The sequence below is a fragment of the Heptranchias perlo genome, chromosome 8, assembly GCF_035084215.1.
Source record: "Heptranchias perlo isolate sHepPer1 chromosome 8, sHepPer1.hap1, whole genome shotgun sequence".
Lineage (NCBI taxonomy): Eukaryota > Metazoa > Chordata > Chondrichthyes > Hexanchiformes > Hexanchidae > Heptranchias > Heptranchias perlo.
In genome coordinates, this window is record NC_090332.1 from 80,806,477 (window position 1) to 80,812,971 (window position 6,495).

Genomic DNA, 6,495 nt, shown 5'->3' on the forward strand with positions numbered 1-6,495 from the left:
AGCTTGGAGGTGAACAGCTCGAGGTCTGCCTGAACTTTAATTATGTTAGCGACCCCTTTAGATAAAAGGTGGAACTGGGACACCTCATATGGTGAGAATGGTTTACTTTTAAAGACATTCCTTTGATTGACATGGAGCCAAGTTAAATATTTGGAAAATGAAACACAGCAAAACTATACCAAGCAGAACATATTAAAAATGTGAAGATACCACCAAATGTAAATCCTCTCTTCTGGAACTTTAACAGCACAGAAATGCAAAATATTTACGGAAAAAGAACAATCTGTTAATAAAACATTTACCCTAGGCAAAGTAACATTCTAATCTTAGAGTCAAAGTGATAAAAGTATTTACTCTGATCAAATATGCAGGATACAGCTGTTTCACTTGGTCTGCATTGAAGTTACTTAAATCTACGTTAAAATTAGAGGTTAGTACTCATTGTAAGCTTCCCCAGTAACCAGACTTCTGCAGATAGACCAATGGAATGACACTGGGCCAGCTGAATGCCATCATGCTAAAATATACATTACAAATGCCCTCCCCAAGAGGAGGGCACCAGTAATATGAGCGGTCTATCCAAATTAAAATTGTATGCGAGTTAAATTAAAATTTCATCCTCATAGTCAATGATACAACCAATATCCTGTGGTGCCCACCCATTGCAGGAGGCTTCAAGCCTGTGGACACCGCTCTATCTCTTCCCAAGGTCACCCGGGCATGCACTAGGCCTCGGAAGAGTGGCAAGCAGTTGTAGCGACCCTCTTCGTGGATGCTACGTGCTCTGCATCTGTGGATGACGGTTTTAGCCAGGCGCAGGAGCAGACCCACCAGGAGCTCCTCCAATCTGCTCGCCCCTCTGTGGGGAACCGAAGATGAGGAACATGGGACTAAAATGTAACCACTAGATAATGGGACAGAACCGTCCAGATTTACATTTGTCCGAAATGCACTTTAATTCTTTTAAAGAATCATGTACCTTGTAACCGTTTGTCACCCGCTCATTGCGGTGATGACACTTAAAAATTCTTTCCATAAGCTGGTTCCCTGATTTGAAAAAAGGGTGCCGGGTTGTTTTATTTAAGTCGTAGTTTTTCTAACGATACACATGGTTTTACAATTACATTAAAAATGGTACCTGTTCCATAACAAATGTTACCCTGGCAAACCAGCACAGTAGCGTAATTTTATTAAATTAATCTTCATTTTATTTAAGAAATGGTAAATGCGATTTTCAATATCTGCGGCAATGGACTTGACATGAAGGAAAGGAGCAACAAATTAATTTGAAAATTCAGCGATTACCAAAAAACTGGGAGAATTGGTAAGACTGCTATCTTCGTCAGTGTAGAAGAATGATGCAAAAGCTTAGCCTGCCCTTTCTCCTAAACTTAACACACGCCTCCTGTTTCTATTATTTTTTTTTAAAAAGCTGGGAATTCCTGTTTGGTATTTCTAGCCTAATTCTGTCCTTTTTGAAGCTTTTTGTGATTTTGTTGGAAATACAGAAATCTTCATAAACACATTTATTGGGTGGTAGAGCCATAGGAATTCTGACCTCCAGCTTCGGTTTACGAAAATCCTAACCCCAACTCCAATACAGGCAAGGAAAACCTGTTTTATGTTAGTTAAAACTTTTGTTACAGGCAAATAAAGTGAAATTATTGCAAAAGTGATTCCATTGAGTATTCAGTGTCAGATCTAGACTTTGTATTATTCAGCTAAGAAAAAGCAGATTTCCACACGACAGCAAGTAGTCTCAGAAGTGCATAATGAGGAGATTTCAACCACATAGCATGAGTGTAGCAGCTATTAGCTAAGGAAGAGAGGAGGACAGCCCAGGAACAAAGAGGGTGTAAGAGGATCATGACTCACAGAATGAACTGTCTGCAGTCTATTACAAACATATGAAAATGATAGCCAGGGCGAGACCAGCATTCTATTATGCACAACAAAAGAATGGCAGACTGTAAAATATATTGACAGTGAATTGCATAGTTTCTGTTAATACAGATGTATTTTGCAGGTGAATTGTTCTCTTGTGCATTGTAAGCATCTGTGTGCTGTTTCCTGTGGAGCCCTACAACTATGTGCTGCTCTAGTTGTGGAAATAGCTGTGGTAGATGCATGCTCAGATAGCTGCCAATCTGCTAGGATGCAGGAAGCCCACAGCCTACTTTTGCAACAAATGTTGATAGACCTGCATCATTTCCAGATCTCCCCTTTGCTGGTGCCACTGTGGGCTCATTGCTTTCAGAGGCACCAACTGTCACTTATTCAAGGCGAGGCGATGATACAGAATTGACACGAATACTATGATACTGCACTTATGCCACTAATGGAGAACATCTACCCATGAGGCACACTGATCTGTCTGAACTAGCACTTAACATAAAACTGACCCTTAACATGGTCACTTACGTTTACATGGTGGTTCACTACCATAGAGCCTCTAGCCTACCACATCTACTTCAGAATGACTGCTGATCGGAAGGAAGTTAGGCTCAGATACATCGTTCTAAATCCATTGAAGATACAGCAAAACAAAGAATATCAAAACACATTTCTCACAACTACATTAGGTAGTCAGCAATTCATAGGATTCCAAATAATGTTTTCCCACACAAGTGCAGCTGTCACTTATAACAAGAATCAAAGATACCTCTCAGATTATCTGTCTGTACCTAACCGATGTGTCAAGCTGATCAAATTGAATAGAAAAACATCTTAAGCAGATAGATGTCAGGAAATGCTTATTAGCAATAGTGTCTTTGAAGTGACCTTTTGCATATGGGACCATAATGTCTATTCTCTGCAGTAAATAACATTTCATTGCCGGACTTTGGTGAAAAGATATTAAAATATATGGACTTTCTTATTATTAGAAAGATGACAAACTTCCTATTCATCACAGTTAATTCATTTGCACTTTGTGCTGTCCTATTTTATACCAGCTTTGCCTTTAAACGCAAGAGCTAAAATGATTGAGACTGAAGGATGATCTGGGACATGGTAATTCATTCCTGCAGTACATTAATTTGCCCATCATGGCATGTGCAATGACATTTGCATAAACTATTATTTCAACATGTAATACCTTACTTGCTGCATTCTTCTTAACATTTTTCTGTATGAGAAGAGCTTTTTAGATATGTAGCTTTTTGGATATGTTTGTGCACAATATCTGGTATTTTAGAGTCTGCTATAATTCTAAGTTCAAGCTAAAAATGGTTTCTCCTGGGAGGGTTAGAGGTAATTTAATATGAAAATATGAGCTATTGTTTAGACCTCAATACAATGTTTATAGAGTAAAGTTAAACAAACAGGTTTAACACCTTCTGTTAAAATCATGGATGGAAGAAAGTCAAGCAAAAGATTTAACCCCTACAGTAATTTTTAGCCTTTATTACTTTTTTTAAGCTGTCAAAAAGGCTTATTTTCTTGTTCTAGAAATGAAAATCATTACAAAATGCAATTAGTAAAAAAGCAATGTGCAGAAAAATGTGATCAGCTAGAACAAGAGCTGCTCTCAGATGCATGTGACCGACTGCCTCCAGTCTGAGGTTTGCTATTTAGTAAACTCTTATTGATGATAAATGTCATTACTGACATTTCCCTATGGGTGTTGACTGCTTGAGCACAGATGGTGTAGGCTCTCCCTGGTAAAAAAAAAGAGACATCAACCAGGCATGTATAAATAAACTGAAAACAGTTTTCTAAATTATTGAACATAATCCTTCACACTGGCCACGATTTGAGCATGGCGGCAGGAAGTCAGTGGGTTTGCGCAAGGGAAACCTGGAGGCAAAATGAGCGCATTTAAATCTGCGATCGAATCTCGATTGCAGTCAATTTCCTTTGCTTCAGGGCAGCGGGCCGACTGCACTCTCGAGTGACATGATTTAAAGCCCACTATTTAAAGGGCCAGTCCAAGAATGGATTTTGAAGGAGAAAGGAGAAATGGAGTCCAGGAAAGCAAAGGCTGCCCCTCGATTTAATGATGCCTCCCTGGATGTACTGCTGGCTGCAGTGAGAGCCAGGAGGGAGGTAATGTTTCCAATGGATGGCAGGAAGAAACCTGCCTGTGTAACCAAAAATACTTGGCTGTAGTTGGCAGAAGAGGTGAGCAGCAGGAGCATGGTGCCCAGGGCTTGGAGTCAGTGCAGGAAGCATTTTAATGACCTAACCAGGTCAGGAAAAGTGAGTACAGTTGCTGATTCACCCACATCCTGTGTTGTTCAACACCCCCCTCCCCCCCTCACTTTGTGTTGGCTCGCCTACCCCATTCTTCACTTTCTTTGCACTTCAACTGCTCATTTATTCACCCACCACTGCCACTCACCCCAATCCTGATGCACTGTGATGTATCTGTCTGATATTCACCCTCTGATGCATCTCTTTCATGGTCAGCCTCACCCAAAGCAATGCATTCATAGGGTGAATACGTCACCTTCAGTCACTCACAGGTCTGTTCTTTCTCCCCTTGTAGGAAAAGAAAGTATAAAACGCAAGGGAGAGGAGCAGAACTGGAGGTGTCCCACCACATGGTGGAGGTGACAGATGTGGAGGAGGAGTCCATGGAAATAAGTCGGACCGTCGCATGCCTATCCATTGGAGATGGAAAGATTGGCAACCCGCAGATGGCTGGTGACAGAACTTTAACATCTTGTGCACACATGCTGAATTGATTTTATCAATGATGTAACTGTGCCAGACCTCATTATGGTCATTAGAAAGATTGTCACTTTTGCAATGAATCATTAATATCACTTTCTGTTGTTTTCCAGGGCCTTCACGAGAAATCAGCAGAAATGGAAGAAAGTGATGCCTCAGAGGAGCTCGTTCCTTCTGAGGGAGCACCGTCACAGGATATACAGCCATGCACCAGTGCTGATTCTCGCACTTCGCTGGGTCCTGTTAGACAAATAGTTGGGTTGTCACCTGGTGATTCACCACTCACAAGTGAGCACAAGCAGACACTGGTGGCAGGGGCAGCTATGGAGAGTCCGTGTCGGGAGATGCACTCCTCTCCAAGCTCTGCTCAGCTGGACAAAGATGCTGAACCCCGGGAGCTATCGTTGAGAAGAAGAATGATAGAGGTGCAGCAGCAACTTTGTGAGGTAATGGAAAAAGTGTCACGCACACTCTCCACAATAGTGGAGAGGATGGAGGAGTCCAGATCCAGCGCTAGTGGATTGGTGGCGCAGGTAAGTTCAAGAATGTCTGAGATGGAGAGAATGATATCCTCCATTGAGCTTCAAGCGTGGCTCTCTTATGAATCCATGCAGGCCATGACGACAGTTGTATGGACTCTGGATGCCAACAGGTCTGCCACCTTAAACAGGCAGATAGCTACCTGTAGCCATGGCCTTACAACATGACACATTTGCTCACCAACTTGCTGGCCAGCAGAGTGGTAGGAGTGATGTGGCGCTGGCCCAGGAGAAGGATGATGGCAAAAGAAGACATGGAAATGGGGACTCCACTCAAAGCGCTCCCACGTCTCACCCGTTGCCCTCTCCTCAACCAGTACCCGCAACATTGCCTCCTCTCCCGATGGCCGAGTCTGCACCTGCATAAGTGCAGGTGGAGCAGTCTTTGGCGGGCTCCTCACAGGCTCCAAAACCCAGAGGTCGTAGGCCAAGAGGATTTCAGCAGTCAGGGAAGTTATCTGGGCAACCTGCCAATACCTCTGCAGAAGCCACAGGGGATGCACCACATAGAAGTGGAAGGCTAAGCAATTATAATTCACCAAGGTTATGCACAAGGGTGTTTGACAAGCTGTCATGTTGTTAATTAATTTTTTTTTGTTATGGCACATTAAATTTAATCATTATCAACACCACTGCCACGTCTTGGCCTTTAATGAGTCCCTATTGTGAATTCGCCCTTTCATAAGAACATAAGAAATAGGAGCAGGTGTAGGCCATATGGCCCCCCCGAGCCTGCTCCGCCATTCAATCAGATCATGGCTGATCTTCAACCTCAATTCCACTTTCCCGCCCAATCCTCATATCCCTTGATTCCCTTAGAGTCCAAAAATCTATCGATCTCAGCCTTGAATATACTCAACCACTGAGCATCCACAGCCCTCTGGGGTAGAGAATTCCAAAGATTCACACCCCTCTGAGTAAAGAAATTTCTCCTCAACTCAGTCCTAAATATCCAATCCCTTATCCTGAGACTATGCCACCTAGTTCCAGACTCTCCAGCCAAGGGAAACAGCCTCTCAGCATCTACCCTGTCAAGCCCTCTCAGAATCTTATATGTTTCAATGAGATCACCTCTCATTCTTTTAAACTCCAGAGAGTATAGGCCCATTCTACTCAATCTCTCCTCAAAGGACAACCCTCTCATCCCAGGAATCAATTTAGTGAACCTTCGTTGCACCCCCTCTAAGGCAAGTATATCCTTCCTTAGATAAGGAGACCAAAACTGTACAAAGTACTCCAGGTGTGGTCTCACCAAGCCCTGTACAATTGCAGCAAGACTTCC